Source organism: Myotis nattereri (assembly GCF_964212035.1).
Source record: "Myotis nattereri genome assembly, chromosome: 9".
Lineage (NCBI taxonomy): Eukaryota > Metazoa > Chordata > Mammalia > Chiroptera > Vespertilionidae > Myotis > Myotis nattereri.
Window position 1 is genome coordinate 18842432 of NC_138084.1, and position 19212 is coordinate 18861643.

The following is a 19212-nucleotide window of genomic DNA, read 5'->3' on the forward strand; positions in this document are numbered from 1 at the left end:
ATCCCCAGTAGGGGGCATGCAGGAGGCAGCTGATCGATGGTTCTCTCTCATCACTGATGTTTCTATCTCTCTCTCCCTCTCCTTTCCTCTCTGAAATCAATAAAAACATTTTTTTTAAAAAAAAAAGAGAGAGAGAGAAGTCTCTCATGACCTACATTGTCTCTCCCTCTCTCTTTCCATTCTCTCCCCCTATGTATCTTTTCTGTTAGCTCAGAGCAAACCAGTTTGGGGAGTCACTTAGGGCTCCCCTGTGCCCCCCAAACCTTTGGCTTACATGCCAATTTGCTTGGTCACAATAAGAACTCTGACCCCAACTCGGTATTTTAAGTCCCATCACCAACTAACCTATTTAGTTTCAGTGTCACTAAGTTCCAGTGCTCCACAGACAAGATGCAGTGCATACAGCCCAGCCTCTGGACTGCTCCCCTTGGAAGGCCCCTGAGATGTCCATGCCTGGTCCACTTAGGTGTGACCTGGAAAAACAAGAGCAGGGAGTACAAACAGAAAAATTAGATGCCAGGGCTTACCAGGATGAGTAGAAGGGATTGCAATTGGCTTCTCCAGGGGGTCACTCTCAAAGATGGTGGCCTCTGCTCAGGGCAGTCTTTGCTAAAAGGCGATTACAGTGTCCATACTCAAGCTGAGCTGAAAAAGATAATAGGCAGAAAGGACAAAAGAAGTTTGACAGAAAGACTAGGTGACTGCCCACAAGGGAAAACAGGAAGAACACTCTAGAGCAGTGATGGCGAACCCATGACACACGTGTCAGAGGTGACACACGAACTCATTTTTTTGGTTGCTTTTTCTTTGTTAAATGGCATTTAAATATATAAAATAAATATCAAAAATATAAGTCTTTGTTTTACTATGGTTGCAAATATCAAAAAATTTCTATATGTGACACGGCACCAGAGTTAAGTTAGGGTTTTTCAAAATGCTGACATGCCAAGCTCAAAAGGTTCACCATCACTGCTCTAGAGCCCTCACCAGAAAATATCTCCTCTGTCTGCCCACCTAGTGCCTGGAGATCTGCCATTAAAGATCCCTGTGGAACCTCAGACAAGTCATGCACCCTCCATCTGCAGGAAAAGCATAAAAGGCAGCCCTAGACACTTTACTCTGATGAGTGGCTAGAAAGGGTTGTTAGGTGATTGTGGGCATGCACATGAATGTTGGCAGTAACTGCTGGTTGCCTCCCCAGTATCCATTCTCCCCTTCTCCTATAAACAGATGTCTCATCTGGGCACATGGCCACCCAGCTAAAAACCAGCTTGCCCAATCTTCCTTGCAGCTAGCTGTGGATTGAGGCCAACACAATGAGAACAGAAGCAATAGTCAGGTCCTTGAAGGGAAAATGCAAGCTTTGCCTTCTCTCCACTTCTGCTTACTGGCAGGGTTCATGTAGGAGGGGAGCTGAATCAGCCATCAAAGCCTTAAGAACGAATATGCATTTTGAGGATGGCAGAGCAACAAGACAGAAAGTGCCAGGTCCCCAGGGTTGTAAGGCCCTCCTATCAGCACTGATGGGTGGTGCTCTCATTGTTAGATGGGTGAGATGAAAATTCCTTGCCAGCCAGTATTATTAGCAAGGGAAGACCTGGGCCAGGTGACAGGTCTGATCCCAGCTCAGAGCCCCATGCTCAAAAGTATCTGCTACCTCTGTTAGGGAGATTTATTTTCTGATCCCCAAATCTGGACCCATTGTTTAAGCAAGCATTTGAAGGCCTCTTCGGGGAACAAGAAGCATTCTAGGAGGTACAGTCTGCATGATAAAATGTCAGTATTTATGGAATGTTTCAAACAAGGACAAGAACACAGGGAATCCTAGATGTTGAGTTACACTCAAAAAAACAGGTTATGCAATAATTTTTTTAGGAGATGCCTGTACTCATAATCCCAACCCTTCCCTTTGTCTTTAGCCCCACCATCTAACACATTTAAGGTACTTGTCTGCACCATGAAGGTATTAAGGTTTACAACCTCCAGTGTAAATGAATCAAAGTAGAAAGTGTCCCCAAAGGAGAGGCTAAGATACAAGAACTTCATTGTAGACCTGACCATGAATTATCCAGGTCAGTCTACAATGACAGATTCGCCAACGATCTCCAGGCCCCCCCCCCCAAAGACTAAATATTTAAAGCCCCAAAGAAAGAATGTCTCTTTGGCTGGGGTCAGATTTAGGCACACCCCTGGCTTTTCCTAAGAGCAGAGAAGGGGGGTAACTGGACCTCCTTAGTTTCCCTGGGAAAGAAAGTGAGCCCTGGGAATCAATAGCCCATCAAAACCCATACACATGGTGATGGAGGGTTTCTGTGCCACGAAGATTGGGGGCATGGTCTTGGGAAAAGCCGTGGGTGCCAAGTGGCCAGGGAATGACAAGAAGTCCTCTATATCCACCTCACCCCCTGAAGAAATAAAAGTGAAATCAAATAAAACAAGAGAAGAAAAATGAAACCCCGGAGAGAAGCCCTGGAGCCAAGCAAATGCCTTTCCCACAGAGATATGATCACCAGTGGCCTAATCTGATTTTCTAGCAATGCCTGTGAGTCAGTAAATGAGGAGGGGTTGACATTGTTAGGACACAGGTCACGGGAGAACATCCTCAGGGTATGACCTCTAGAGGAAAGCCTTGAAAGAGGGGCTTGTGGTAAATCACCACATGTCAAAGTCAAGGCAGGGAAAGGTCTGTTAAGGAAACAGAACTGGGTACAGTGGTCTGTGTCAGCTATTTCCCCAAACTCTACACTCTCTGGCAAGATTCCACAGTGCCCCATCGTCCACCTGGACCTCGTAGGATACATCAAGAAGTGTCGTTTATCTTACTACACACCCGAATACCACTCAGTTGTTCCTGCAGACAGAGGGACCATGTTTCCTATCAGTACCATCTGGCCACCTGCTATGCTTCTCAGTAATGCCTCCTAAAAATACCCTTCTCCAGTATCCCCTGTGACTTTAACAGAATAAAGAGAAAAAGCAGAGTTAATCTCAGATTGGCTTTCCATCGAGGGAGACTTTTGTAATGTGAGATAGGGTGGGAAAGCAGAAGCTTTGGAGACAGACAGATTTGGATTAGAATAAAAATAAGAATTTTCATCATTATAGCTAAAATGTATTATTAGCATGTGCTGGCCACTGTTATAGTTACTCTGTATGGACTATCACATTTAATATTCTCAGTAACATTCTGCGTTAAGGATCAGTATGATCTCCATTTTGCAGATAAGGAGACTGACACATGAGTAATTTCAGCAAGAAAATGGCAGATTTGGTCTGATTCCAGGATCAAACTTGCAACCATTCTGCAAAATCGCCTCTGGGTGAATGTTAGGGCCTTCCCCATCTCTCAAATTCTCTGTTCAGACAGACTCAAGCATGAGGCAACTGGACAGGTGGGGAAAGGAAGAAAGGTGAAACTTGAGAAGATGAAGGGATGGGAAACTGACAGCCTATTTGTCCTGAGGACAGTCAGACGACATGCAGCATGTGGTCAGGGGGCAGTCTGGGCAGCCACTGGTACTTGTGAAGACCCTACTTGTGAAGGCAGCAGACACTTCTCCAAACCACGCAGCTCTCAAGCATGAGGGAGGCAAGGTGTCAGGGGAATCAGGAAAGACTCCAACCCCAGTATACAAAGAAGGAGAGAAGGAGGGAAGGAAGGGAGGAAGGAAGGAAGGAAGGAAGGAAGGAAGGAAGGAAGGAAGGTTGGTTAATAGGTGATAGATATGCTAGATATTGATTGGTAGATAAATAATAATTAATGGATAATTAATAAGGCATGATAGATAATAGATGACATATATAAATACTAATTAAATTATAGCTAGATAGATAATTAATAAATAAGAAATAGATGATAGATAAATGATAGATAGATAGATAGATAGATAGATGATAGATAGATAGATAGATAGATAGATAGATAGATAGATAGATAGATATTGGATCAACATGCTATATTAGATACTTAACCAGAGAGACACATCCATCTATGAGGCATGAGGAGGTGGACACATGGGTGACATGGACTGATATAGTATTACTAGGTACCAGACCCCTGGCAGAGTGTGGGCTGAGGCTGTTGATATACCTGCCTTGGTCAGGGTGACTTCTGAAACTTGGTCTGAGCCTAATCTCCTCACAGAAACATGGTGACTCCAGTCAGGAGGGCTTAGCTAGTGTGAGAATCTACTTTCCTGCCCCTTATCACTTCTGTGCTCAGTGTGTGGCTCCGGTCACCTCTCTGGTCAGACAGGTCATCATTGCTGTCATCATTCACATTTACTGAGCATTTACTCTGTGCATCCTTCAAAATGTCTCACTTCTGTTTTTCATTAAACTATCACAATAGGCATATGCCATTTTAGGTTCTCGGGCTGCCTTGTTCCACTGTCCATCTCTCTCCCGACCACAGCATCCTTGGAGGGCACATGGTTCAGAAAGGGAAGGCAAAAAAATGGCCCAACCTCCTTCAGCCTTTAAAAAAGTGAGAAATTAACTTTCATTGTGTTGAGTCACTGCAGATTAAGGATTAATTTGATATCTCAGCTTTGCCTGACTAATACACTACTCATAGCCTCATAGGTTTGTTATGAGAACTGAATTTATGCATGTAAAGGATTTGTAATCTTTTTTTAGAAGATCTCATTGGAATATGTTATGAATAAAAGTCAGTTAGTTGCTTATGGGTGGGTTTTGAAGATTAACGTGTGGGTTAAATGACTGCCTGGCACATGGCTGTCAGTGAGCTTTTAGTAAATGTGAATTTCTTTGCTATCAATTTGTACCACTACCATTGCTACTACTATTACTATTAAATAAGGCAGACACAGCCTTTCTACTCTTAAGGCAATAATGCTGGTTGGAAAGAAAAATTCCATCTACCGTGGAACCAACCTCCTGGGAGCTGCTGAACTCTGAGAGTGAGCTGTGTGGGTCTTTGAGTGCATACGAATGTTAATAAACAAGTGCAAACACTAACAAAGGGTGTGATTAAACACTTCCAGAAGCATAAGGAGCATCAGAGAGGTATAACTTCAATCAGTGGATCCCGGCCTTCTTGTTTCTCCTTTCTTCATCATTCTGGGACCAAATGATCACTTGGATATAAATCTGAATTTATTGCTCAGTGCATTGACTGAAAGACCCTCCTTCTATCCAATGAGTTGGATACCATCTTTTTTTCTTGACTTAACAACTGTAGCAATGGACCAGTGCGGCCAAAGTGCACGTTGAAATTTCCTTCCATAGTCTTACAGACTCAAGGGATCTGTAATCTTGCCTGATGTGTAGCGAGCTATTGTTAATATCATTCTTGGATGACAGAATACTGGCACTGATCCCCTAAGGATGTGTCTTACAGGTGCTGACTCTTACTGCCCCAGCATAAACATCCAGTCTGCTCCTGTTCATAACAGCATAGAGCTGGGGCTGGAAGTACTCCTGTTTGCAAAGGGCTTTGTTGGTTTTTTTAAAAATTATACAATAACCTCCAGCTCTCAGAGTTGGAAAAGATCTTAAAGGTCATCTTGCCTATCCCTCACCTGAGGTTTAACTCGGCTTTCCAATTTTTCTACTGTGGGGTCCTTTAGCCTCAACTGAACCCCCAGAGGGCCACTGGACAGATCTCACTGCCAGGAAGTTTTTCCTTATGCTTGCCTGATTCTATATCCAATAGCCCCGGCCCTGGCCAGTATACCCACCCAGCCCATCCAAAGGTGCAATGACCATTCGTGCAACTCATTCAGCAGTTATTGAGCCTTACCTTGTGCCTCTCTGAGCTTCAAAGCCTCTATAAAATCAGAGTAGTAATATCACCTAATTTGCTGAGTTGTTGGGAGTATTAAATAAGGCAATATATACAGGGCGTGTATCACAGAGCCTGACACATAGCAAGTGGTCAATAGACATTAGTTTTAATTGTCACAGTGTGGTTGCAACATATTAGGAAAAAATAGAAGTTTACAAGTCTGATAAGCACTGTGAAATAGAAAGGATGGGGTGCCACAGAAACACTGAGTGAATGTGAATTGGGTTTCATTATTCCATATGAAGAGAAATGCAGTTGGTTATCAGAGGACCCTGAGAAAGGTCTGGAAAACCAAGCTGAGAAGCCACAGTAAAGAACTTAGTGGATCACCCTTTGAAAGGTGCCAAACACATATGGTGGGACAGCTGTTTTGGGGGTGGCAGCAGAATGGGTTTGGCAGCAGCACAACCAGGGGAGTGAGAGCAGCTCAGGATTCAGTGCAAAAGGTGACCCAGGAACAGGATGTGATGGTTTCTGGGGCCTACCATGTGGCACAGGGCAGTCCCAGCAGCTTAAAGGAACGAGGCAGTACAAGCACAATAGAAAACAGATGTGTCACCTTAGAGCCCCCTGGCAAGGATGGTCTAACAGGCACCCAGCACAGGACAATGCAGGAGATAGGAACCAGCCCCACCCCCTCGCCCCCGCCCCCGTGCCCCCCCCCCCCCACCGCGTGTTGCAAATTGGGCTCCTACTTATGTACCACTGCTTCCCCTCATGCTAATGGAGGAGAAAGCTGGAGGAGGGGGCCTTGGGGACAGAAGGAAGGACTGGTGTCAGTCACCTCACCACATGGCCCAGCCTCACTATGATATCAGACCAGCCAAATGGAGCACACCCTTTGCTTTTATTGTTGTTGCTATTGCCGTTGTTGCTGTTGCTGGTGTTATTGTTGTTGCTACTGCTATTTATTATTGTTGCTGCTACTGCTGTTGTTGTCATTGTTGCTGTTGTTTTTGTTGTTGCTGTTACTGTTGTTGCTGTTGTTGCTTTTGCTGTAGTTGCTGTTGTTTTTGTTGTGGCTGCTGTGGCTGCTGTGGCTATTGCTATTGTTGCTGCTGCTGTTACTGTTGTGATTGCTGCTGTTGTTGCTGTTGCTGCTCCTGTTCTTGTTGTTGCTGTTGCTGTTGTTGTTGTTTGACTATATCTTAACTCATTGCATCTTTTTTCTGAGCCGTGCTGAGGAGGAAGGCTCTGTCTCCTCCCTGTGCCTGCTGCTTGCCTGCTGTTTCAATGATTGCCCTTCAAGTTTTCAGGCTGTAGCTGGGATGTGACCACGGAGGGCAGGCAGCCCTGCAGTGGGCGGAGGCAGCTCCTCCTCTGAGTCACAGAGGATATTCCCCACCCCCGCTTAATTGTCAATACAACAGAAAGCACAGGTCTCCCTGGGAGCCAGAGAAGAACCCTACTAAATCCTCTTTAAAGTAGTTTAGGGGTGTGTGTGTGTGTGTGTGTGTGTGTGTGTGTGTGCGCGCGCGCGCGTTTCTGTTTGGAATTTTGTTTTTATAATCGGGAGGGAGAGATTCTTTTTCCCTTTAAGGAGCTGAATTGTTAAGTGGAGGTGACCTGCTCCGCCAGCAGCAAGAAGCCTGAAGAGGTCAGGAAGGCAGTAGCAGAGGGGGTCATGGAGAAAGTCTGCCCGTTGGGTCACATTGACTGTACACTGACACTGCTTTCCAGTTGACAGCTCTATTCAACATTCAGGCTCAGGGCCAGGCCCCAGTGAGCCAGCTACAGTAACAGACACTGACAGTCTCCAGCAGGTGACCAGCGTGGCTCAGTGCCTCCACCAGCAGAGTAGGTTCATGGGGAAAGCCACAGCCTGAGTGTGATCCCTGACTCCATTCTGAATATTCTGGGTGACCTTTAGGGAGTCATGTCACCTCTCTGAGCCTCAGCTTTCTCATCTGCAAAGTGGAGCCAATATTAACCTGATAGGATTCCAGGGAAGATTAAATAGATGAACATATATGAAAAGCTTAACCTAGTGCCAAGCCCATCATAAGCACTCCAAGTAGCAGCTATTAAAATCTATAATTGTCATGAACATGAGGCTGGTTGCACAAAGTTTGTGCCTTCAAAAGGAAACAAGGATTCAGTCAGTGAGGCTCAGTGGTTGGACCTATAAACCAGGAGGTCAGGGTTCAACTCCCCATCAAGGCATATGCCTAGGTTGCAGGCTCGATCCCCAATAGGGGGCGTGCAGGAGGCAGCCATTTAATGATTCTGTCTCAGCATTGATGTTTCTATCTCTCTCTCCCTCTCCCTTCCTCTCTGAAAGCAATAAAAAATTTAAAAAAAAAAAAAAAAAAAAAAACAAGGGCCTAGGTATATGTCATTCTCTGCAGTGTGCTGACTCAGCTCCTAGAATTCTGGAGACCACTTTGGGGGAAAATGGCAAAAGATTCAGCTTCGTCTTTCTTCATGTTATTTGTTCCTTAGATTTAAAACTCCTTCCTCAGATCACTTTTTATTCCCTTTATCACAACAGTATCAAAGGCTGGTAAAGGCCCCAAATAGGTGGGCTGCAAAGTGGTGGTCTGGCAGATGCCCTTGCTTCCCAAAGGAGCAGAGGATGTGGAAGTAAAGCTTGCCATGTGTGTGGGAGGGGCAGGAGGGAGGGAATGTCCCTGCAAATGTTCTTAAAGACCCAGTGGAGAGAGCACACAGCATCTCAGCTGACATTTGCAAACAGAGCTAAATTGAGAGCTGTCACCTTCTCCAGCAAGGTCAAAAGACTTGTGCCTGTTAACCTGGAGAGGTGGGAATCACAGGCGGCAAATAAAATCACACTGCCACTTGGAAACCTGCCAACTGCTACATTCAGGGTAAAAATAATTGAAAAGGTAAGTCATGTGTGGATCAGATGCTCTGGCACGAGTGGGGGTTTGGAACGCTGGTGTTGAGTTCTCCTCTTCCTGAGCTCCCTCCTGCCCCGGCTTCCAGGGCATGGTTTCTGCCCAGTGCTCTTCTGCTGGCCAGCCAGTCCTGTCTCCTTCCCTGCTCCTCATTCCCATCCCATGCCCTAGGCTTGGTCCTCTGATATTGCTTCTCCCCTTGACTATTGTATTCCCCAGAGGGTTTGTCCTTTACTGGACTCATCTCCCCCCCTCCCCAGTCTCACTGATGCTTCCCACCAAGCTGGAACCTCTAACCTAGAGCCCTCCCTCCCCTGAGCTTCCCATGGCTCACGGGCCAGCTTTTCTTGGATACTCCTGAGTAAGCCACTCATGCACTGGTTTATTCCATCAACAAATATTCAGTATCTGTTACATGCCAGGCACTGGACTCGGTGATGGGTCTGGAAAAGTGAAACACACCCTGTTGGACATTCTATTGCAAAATTTAAAAAAGTGATTTTTTAAGGAAATTTTTAACAATTAAAAATTGTGAAAAATAGAATAAAGAATAAAACATGGCCCAACACAGACAAAATCAATGGTTGAGGGAAGAAAAAAAATCTATTTTTATAAAGACCACTCTGAGCTGATGACGTTGAGTGAGAGCCAGGTGTGCAAAGAATGGGGAGAGATCTTTTCAGAAAGATGAGCTGGCATGAGAAAGGCTCTCCACAATTTCTTTACAAGATCATTTGATTTGTGTGGAGCACATGAAATGGAGGGCCTCCAATTTGCTGATTATCAAACAGAAGTTAAAAGCAGACAGACAGACTATGATTTTTTTTAATGCTTTAACCAGACATCCAAGTAATACCTAAATAGTCCCAACCCTGACATTTATCACCAGCCCTTCCCTGGGAAGGTCTGTAAGTAGGAAAATAATGAGAAGAAAGTTATTTTGTAATTACCCAGCATGAATTATAACTCTGAGAGGCTATTTCTAGGGGTGCTTAGTGTAATTTAGTTGGGCATTATCGGAATCTAATTTACTATGACATTTAGCAGTTCAGAGAAGCTCAAAATAACAGATTTCCATCCTGGCTTTCCTCGCCCTCTGAGTGTGGATGCATACCCTGTTAAGACTCAACTGCCTCCTCTGTGGTATTGGAATAATAATTTGCTTTCCCTACTTCCCAGGAGAGCTGGAAGATTCAGATAAGGCAATGAATGTAGAAATGCTTTGCAAGTTCACCGAAGGTCTCATTCTTCATGATTCACATTGAAGTTGGAGAACCACCTATTGGTTGCAAGTGACAAAAGAAAGCCTAACTCAAACTGATTTAAGGGAAGAAAATGTACCGACCACAATAACAAAAGAGCTAGGGTTTACTAGCTTTAGTTATGGTTTGATCCCACCTGTACCAAGATCTCTTTCCATCAGCTGTCCCTTCTCCATGTTGAATTTCTTCTTAGGCTCTTCATGGTGGCTGACGATTGCTCTCAACCTATAACCTCCCAGGTCCAAATCCAGCAGGAAAGAACAAATGCCTCTCTCAGTGACTCAAGGAAAGTCCTGAACCTGATTCTCTCTGACCCGACTCAGGTTATGCAACCATCCCTGCACTGACCACTGTGCCCAGGGAGTGAGGAGCCTTGATGAGCCGTGTCTGAGTCACATACTCAACTCTCAAGCAAGAAGCCCACGAACCAAAAATAGGGGAAGGATGGATTCCCAGAGACACCAAGAAAAAGATGAAAGGAAGTTGGATAGCAAAATAGCAGATGTCCACTCTACCTCATATCTGAAATCCTTTCACAGGAAATTCCCAAGTCAGCCTTCAGTGTCTCAGGGTTGTGGTAACTAAAGACAGACTCGAGATAGGAACCTACCTCTGCTTAAGAATCAAGTCCTCCTACAGAAACTCACAGTGCTGAGCTTTCTAAGTCCACACAGTCCAACTTGCTCTCTAGCATCTCGTCTTTCTGTTTAGATCTGGTCTGCTTCTTTCCATCCCAGGCTAGGTCCTTCCAGGTTTCTGAGGGCCTGTATTGTGAGCTTTATTCCTTTCTCCTTCAAGTTGTGATTCCATCCATTTAGCAATATGTCTGTATTCTAGCCCTGGCTTCTCTCCTGCACCACAGCATTTGTTTGTTTGTTTTCTTGCTTGCTTGCTTGCTTGCTTGCTTGCTTCAGGTACCAGGGCATTTAAAAGATGCAGTGGAGCAGCACCAAGACATGATAACTGCTTGGGGGATTTGGGAGATGACCCGAGGGAGTGTGGCAGGGAGGAAGGCGTGATAGGGAAAACATCACAGAGGACAGTTGAACTGAGTCTTAAGTAATATCAAGAATTTGCTAGAATAAGATGAAAGAATGTCATTCCAGGCATGAATCATTGCATCTGAAACTATTTTGATCTCTCTTCACAGAAAAAAGAAAACTCTTTTCTCAACCCAGAAGTTGTAAACCAGGAGCCCGCAGACAGATCAGGCTGGCAGATGTGTTATATTTGGCCCACACTGCATTTTGTGAATCAATATTAGTTGCCAACATTTAAAAATGGTGAGATTTTACATAAGGATCTGGATTCCCAGCTGCTCTCAGAAATCTCAGTAGCTCTGGGAGCCCTGGACCTGAGTCCCCATTGGGGCAACAATTCCCTGCGTCAAGTAGCAGCTACCCTCTTGAGACCGGGCGGGGGGCGGGGTCCACACAACCTGCTGACCCCCTTGTTCTCATTTGTCATCACCGGCCCCATTAGAGACTGTGACCCTGTCTCAACCTAAACAACTGTTTGCTCTTCAGACCATTTTCCATTATTCTCATGTTATATCACATCATATTGTATCCTATCGTTCCATATAATTTCCCATCAAACAATCTAATCTGTTTACTCCCTTACTTAAAAGTCTCCAGGGATTCTCTAAATCAACAGAATAAAGTCTAAACACCCAACGCAGACTGAGTTCGCCTCAACCAGCCACCTCTACTATATTCACAAGCTTTCCAGTCCTAAAACCCTGTGCTCTGAGTATTTGCCATTTTCCAATTTCATCCTTTCCCATGACTGCATACTCTTTTTGTTGTTGTTGACAATATTACAGATGTCACCCATTTCCTCCCTTTGCCCCCTCCACCCAGTCCCCACCCCCCTCAGCCCTTCACCACATTATTATGTGTGTCCATGGGCTATGCATTTACGCATATATGTTCTCTGGTTAATCTCTTCCAGTGCCCCCCCACACCCATATCCTCTGAGATCTATCAGTCTGTTCCATGTATCCACGCCTCTGGACCTATTTGGTTCCTCAGTTCATTATATTCATTAGATTCTACATATAAGTGAGTAAAATAGCATGTGCTATTTTTCTTTCTCTGGCTGCCTTATTTCGCTCAGCATAATAATCTCTGGGTCCATCCCTCCTGTCCCAAAGGGTAAAAGTTACTTCTTTTCTATAGCTGCATAGTATTCCATTGTGTAAGTGTACCACAGCTTTTTATCAACTCACCTACTGATGGTCATGGGCTGTTTTCAGATCTTAACTATTGTAAATAACATTGCAATGAACATAAGGGTGCATATAAAGAGGAGCATATATTCTTTCTGATTGATGTTTCAGGATTCTTAGGATATATTCCCACATGTGGGATCACTGGGTCAAAAGGCAGTTCCAGTATTAATGTTTTGAGAAAACTCCATACTGTTTTCTATAGTGGCTGCACCAGTATACATTCCCACCAGCAGTGTATGAGGGTTCTCTTCTCCACATCCTCAGCAGCATTTAGTATTTGTTGATTTATTGATGGTAGCCATTCTGGCAGGTGGAAGGTGACACTTCATTTAGTTTTAATTTGCATCTTTCTGATGATTAGTGACATTAAGCATTTTTTCATATGTCTATTGACCTTCTATATGTCCTCTTTGGAGAATTATCTATTTCAGTCCTTTGTCCATTTTTTAAATGGATTGCTTGTCTTCCTAGTGTTAAGTTGTATAAGTTCTTTATATATCTTGGATTAACCCCTTATCAGCTGTATCATTGGCAAATATATTCTCCCATACAGTAGGTTCCCTTTTCATTTTGATGATGGTTTCTTTTGCCATACAGAAGCTTTTTACTTTGATATAGTCCCATGTGTTTGGTGTTTTTTATTTGTTTCTCTTACCCTAGGAGATGTATTGGCAAACATACTGCTATGTGAGATATGACTGCGTGCTATTAGCACATGCTATCCCTCCCAGCTGCTCTCTACTAGTCAAACTTCCCTTGATCGTCAATGATCAGAAGAGAGGTTACCTCCTCTATACACACCACACTGACTCTTCTAGGTAAAATCTTCCCTCTCCTCCTGTATCCTCCAGCGGCACTGTGTTCCTACCTTGGCTTCAGTACCTGCCATGTTTCTCTCTAATTATCTGTTTACATGGCTGCCTCCTCCACACTCACTCAGACTGAGATCCTTGAAAGCAGAAACCGTGACTGATTCATCATTGTACACTCAGTGTTGTCTGCATTCCTTGGCAGATATCACATACTCAATAAATTCTTGTTGAATGAAAAAAGGAACAAACACACCGGGGGAAGAAATTGGCATGTGTTCATGGAATGTCACACCTCAACAATTGTAATGAAAGAAGTCCTTTCCCTTGAAGCATTTCTGTCTACTCTAACCACAAGGAAGCCTTCCCTTCCCTGGATCCCTGTAGAAACAGTGGTTTATGACAGACCCTACATGAGAGAGATCCCAGAATGTTATCACTTTCTCACTCAACTCCAGACACACTTGGCCTACTTGTGCCTTGAAGACACTAGTGCCCTCCCACCTCAGGTGCTTTGCACTTTCTATTCCCTCTGCCTGGAATTCTCTTCTTTGTATTTATAAGGCCCACTCCTCTACTCTATTCAGATAAGAGATCACATTGAACCTTCTCAGAAAAGCCTCCTCTGGTTGACAAAGTAAAACTGTAAAAGTGTCCCCCATGCCTTGCCCCTGCTTTACTCGTCTTTGAGAAAGAACTGTAAGAAGCAGGACATTAGGGACTGCGAAGGCCAGGATTTATGTCACCAAAACTCTCTGCTCTCTCCTCTCTATCATTCATATTTGTATGTTCTACTTGGCTCCATCCTTTTCTTTCTCTATAAGTTTGGCAAAAATATTGAACAACCAGCATGACATGGGCACTGGCATGGACCTGTTATTTTCAGGTTGTTATAACAAGATACCACAGGCTAGGTGGCTTATAAACAAAAGAAATTTCTTTCTCACAGTTCTGGAGGCTGGAAGTCTGAGATCAAGGTGCCAGCATGGTTGTGTTCTGGCTTGCAGACTGATAACTTCTCATTGTATCCTCACATGGCAGGAAGAAAGCTTGCCAGCTCTCTGGCCTCTTCTTATCAGGGCACTAATCCTGATCATGATAGTTCTATCCTTCATTACTTAATTACCTCCCAAAGCCACACCTCCAAATACCATCATAATGGGGGTTATACTTGCAACATATGAATCTAGGGAGGACACAGACCTACAGTCCATAACAGGACCCCAGCTCTGAACAGTGAGAGAGGCACCCTGCTCAACAGCAGTGAAACACTAGCCTGATTCTTCTCATTGTACAAGTGAAGATATTGAAGCCAAAAGAGATGTTTCGGTTGTGTCCAGGCACATGGCAAGAACTCAATATCCCTGGCACCACCTCTAGTCCTCTTTTCACTGTCCTAAGCTCCCCCTCTGCCTTCATCCATCAGGGAGGTGAAGTAAGGGCGAATCGAGAGAACCAGACAAGAGTTGCTATTGTTATCCCATTGGCTGGCAGGAAGAAGCCAGCATGCTATAGCACACAAGGAGGGTTGCTTAGTGGAAGCCACAAGAACCTGGAAAGCAGTGCCAGCCAGAAGGCAGAGATAGGGAGGAGCCAATGGGATGAGAGTTTGCAGCCAGGATGGCAGATGCCAGGAGGACTGCAGCTATTCTGGGATGCAAGCTGTGGCTGCTTCATTTCCCTGGCCCTGGTGGTCTCCACTTACCCGGGGTAGGGGAGAGGCCCTCACCCTCTCTCCAGCTCCTTATTGATGTCGAGTCTGAGACCTGAGACTTCAGAGTCAAGCAGTCAGGCCAAGGGAATCAGCTTCTTACAGAAAAGAATGATTAACTATCATCTCACATCATGATAAATGCTTAGTCACTGTCCTTATTAGAACTCTACAGTCACCAATCTACTCAGAACTTATCTGGTCCAAATGTCCCATTTTCCGAGATAAAGAAACTGAGGCCCAAAGAGGGAATGCGACTTGCCTCAAGGTCCTACAGAAAATTTGATGGAGAGTTGAGCATTGCCTGATTTCTCAGTTCAGGACTCCTTCACCTGGGCTGCCAAAGATCAGGAGGTTATCCAATTCTCATTCTTGGGATTATCAATCTTCCACTTCATGGGGCCAGTAGAGCTTGACCTCCATGTCCCCCCATCCCTCCAAGAGCCATGCTATGGCTGCAGGTATGGATTCATGTTGCAGCCCCTCTCCCATTACCTCATGTGCTGTACTGAGGGGCTACACAATGCAGGCTTGGGTCCCACACTGTCTTCTGAATTCAGAGCCTGAGCCAAGCCCAAAGCATCCAGCCCCCTTTCTGTGCCACAGGCTCCTCCCAGATAGAAACACCTTAGCCCCAGATGTCTCTCCTGGAAATAGAGAGAAACAAAAGAATGAGTAAGAAAGAAATTCCTTCTTTTCTGCTCCTAACAGGACCCAACATTCTGTCCACTGGCCCCTCTTTCTGTCTGGATGGACAACAAACAGTATTTCTCATGCAGCCCCATCAGGCCCTCCACATTGGGTCACAGGCCCTGAATTTACTAGATATACCAGAGTTAGGTATGGGACCTGGATACTTTACTTCACCTGCCTGTTTTCTCATCTGTAAAATGGGCATATGATGGTGTCAACCTCAAAGAGTTGGGAGGTTTTAATGATGTCAAGGATTTGGCTCTGTACCTGGGAAAGAGTCAGCCCTCCAGGCTTTTTAGCAGTGGGATGATAGCAATGTCCCCACAACGTCGGTGGAGGTAGAATGTCACTGCAGCCACTACTACTTTCCCTGCTCCTCTCAGCCCATCTCAAGCCCCGCTGCCCAGACGCTTTCTCTGATTACTCTCATCTCTCCATCCATTTCTTTTCTCAGAGATTCCATTCCTCAGCCAGCACTGAGTTAAATTCCATATCTAATTATTCTGGATTGGTGGCAGTCTTGTTTCTTCATCTAAAACGTTAAACTTCTATCATGGAAGACCAATGAGTTTTCTTCCCCACACCCATCCCACCCACCCACCCATCCCAGCAGTGCAACACGCAGGACCCAGTCATGTAGAAGTTCTGGAAAAGTCAGCAATTAGGTGAGTGAACAGATGACTGTTTGTTTTCATGGAAATAGAGTAAAGCAATCTGTATCTCTTTCATCCTTTGCTTCTCTGATCTGTAAAACTTGATCAGGAGGTTATCCAATTCTCATGAGATCTTGGAGCCAGACCTACAAATCTGTCAAATGAGGCAGCCCCAGCCTCTCTTGTTTATTACCAAAGGAGGGAAGGTTAACATCATATGTATAGAGTGCTCAATAGTTTATGAAATGCCCTTAGCAATTCACTGAGCAAGGAAGGAGCTTTTTCCATTTGCACAGAGGGATATCAAGGCTCAGAGGGCTTGGGAGACTAACCTACACTCACACAGCTGACAAGGAGCATGTGGGGAGTTGGGCCCCTGCTGCTGGCTGGCCCTAGGTCTTGTGCTTCACCCTCTCCACCAGAAGCTACCTAGGGAGGCCACAGAATCACTCCTACCTGGCCACAGGTGGACTGAGCAATCCCTTCTCTTTAATTAAACTTCCAGTGGCTGCTGTGTTCTGTGTATGTTTCTCTAATGCCAATTCCACTAGAATATTCAAGGAAACCCAACCTAATTTGACAAGGCCATTCCTGTAACAGATGTCAGGGACACTGTGGCTGCCCAAGCTCTCCCCGTCTCTGTGTTCCCAGGCCTGGAGCAGACCTGGCTGAGGGAAAGTATGCCTGGGAAGGCACATCCCCTCACAGCCACTCACCAGAATGACGAGCCTCTGTTCCACTCTACAGATTCCACAGGCATGTTCTGCTTTAAGCCTGTTTGGTAACCAAGCGAATAATTATCCCCATTTAACAGAGAGAGAAGAATGAGGTTCATAAAGACAGAGTTGGCTTGAGTTTTGGTAGGAGAATAACCAAGCTGAAGTTCTTCCTGCCATTTACAAGTTATGGGAGTTTAGGCAAGTTACTGAATTTCTCTGCTCCTTAATTTTCCTATGTAAAAGCTAGGGCTATCATACTAACATTTCAAATTATTTCAGGGTTTTTAAAAGATGGCATATATAAAGCACTAAACACAAAGTAAGCATTTAATGAGTGACAATCATAAGTCTACCTACTAACTCTGTTATCTTCGTAAATTATTTAATTGTAATTTTTTAAAGAAAAGAACCCCCCTCATGGGGATGCCATAAGACCTTGATAAGACAACCCCCATAAAGCACCTATGCTAGTGCCTGCACAAAGTAGATGCTCAATAAATGCTAGCTAGGCATTGCCATCCCCAGCGGCAGAGCCAGAAAACAGCTTCGACCAAGTTCCTCTGGCTCTAATCCTGCAGCCCCTGGGTGAGGCTGAAAATTGTGAGGAAACAGAGAAACCATCAATGGTGGCTCGTTGGCACGGGCAGGAATAAGCCACTCCAGACATGGCAGTTTTCCCATACCTAAAACAAGGGATAGATGTTGCACTTTTATCCATGTGGATAGGTGAGGCAGAGCAAGAGGGCATAGGTCACAAAGGTGGTCATGACCTCATTGCAACTTCAGGGTATTTCCAGGCAAAACCTCGTTTGGGGAGACTTATTGGGCATCATCCTAGAAGTAGGTCTTATATGGTCTGGGAAGAAAGTCTGCAGCCTTTCCCAGTCCCTGCCTCTCATCTCTTTTTCCTTAGACACTGCTGCTCTCCTTTTCCAGGAAATCCAGGACAGGATTTGGGTTGCCTCCCACCATCCTCTTCCCAGAATTCTGGGAGAAGGCCTGGGAGAAGGCGACGCCCCTGCGTGTGACAGAGGGATGATTCAGAGTCGGATGCTGGTAATAAGCATTGCTCTGTGGTCTGGCCGTGGAGTCCAGGGCCCAGGAAGTGCATCTGGGTAGCATCAGAATCACAAAAGGAGGAGATCTTGGAAGGACTCAGCCCCAGCAGGCACCCACAAAGCAGGAATATGTAGGGAACCAGACAGGAGGAGAGGGTGATGCTCTTCAAAGTTAATGAGCTTGTATGAATGATATTTTTTTATATTTCTCTACACAGCTAGAGAAAAGAGAGAGGTAGGATACCAAGAAAGAGTCCAAGGAAATTTCTAAGTAGAGCATTTTCTATAGGTGATGGCCAGAACAGTGCCATCAAGAGCTATATAAAATCAGTTGGAAACAACTGGATAATGTTATCAGTCATTATTGCAGTGTGGTTTCTATAAGCCCATAACACACATCTTATTGCCCTCTCAATTCATATTCAGAGCACTCAGGAGAAATCATGTTTTTCTTATTGTTGCCTCTTGGTTCATTAAAACCCGTATTTCATAGAATGAAGCTAGTTATATCACCTGAGAGAGGCAACACTTACAAAAAAACATCTGAATAAAATGACACCACAAAACGTAAACAATAAATTGCTTGTAAAAGCATAAAATATTATAGTGCGCATTGTATATGAAACATGGCTGTATCCTAGTTCCTAGGACAGGGTCTGGAATGTATAATAATATTTATTTTATCAATGTATAAGAATTAGATTTATAGCATTTCCTCTTCTTTACCACCATTTACCCCCTCTGTATCCTCTTCCACCTCCACACACACACACACACACACACACCCCACAATCACCACACTGTTGTCCATATCCATGAGTTCTCTCTCTTTTTTTCTTTCTATTTTGTTCAATCCCTCCACCCCTCAAACACCCTACCATCGCCAGAGCTGTCTTGCCTGTTCTCATTTCTTAATATATTTTGCATGATTTATTTCAAATCACTTATGTATAAAATCCATTTTTCCACTGAATTTCTTTCCTTTCTCTCTGATTTTGTAATCATTTTTTCTCAATGGAACCTTGTCACCTACGATGTTGTTTATTTGACAAAAACGATGTTAGTGCTAATGGCATTCCCCATGTCATCAACACACAGAAAGGTATCTTCTCGCCACAGCTGGGGCAAATGTGCTGTTCTGTTCTCTTCCTGGTTTGCATTTTGTGATTTGTTTGTTTCTCTGTTTAGTTCTTTGAACCATTTGGAAGGTTTTCAATGTATAAAGATGAAGGATAGTTCTAAGGTCTCAATACATTTCTTACACTAAAATTACTTTCGACATTGTGGTTTTGTTTCCCATTTTTCATTTTCTGTATTCTGCTGGTGAGACTCACTTTCTCAAAATCTAGTCTATCCCATGGGTCATTTTTCAAAGCACAAATGTTGAGTAATGCCATTGGTTTATTT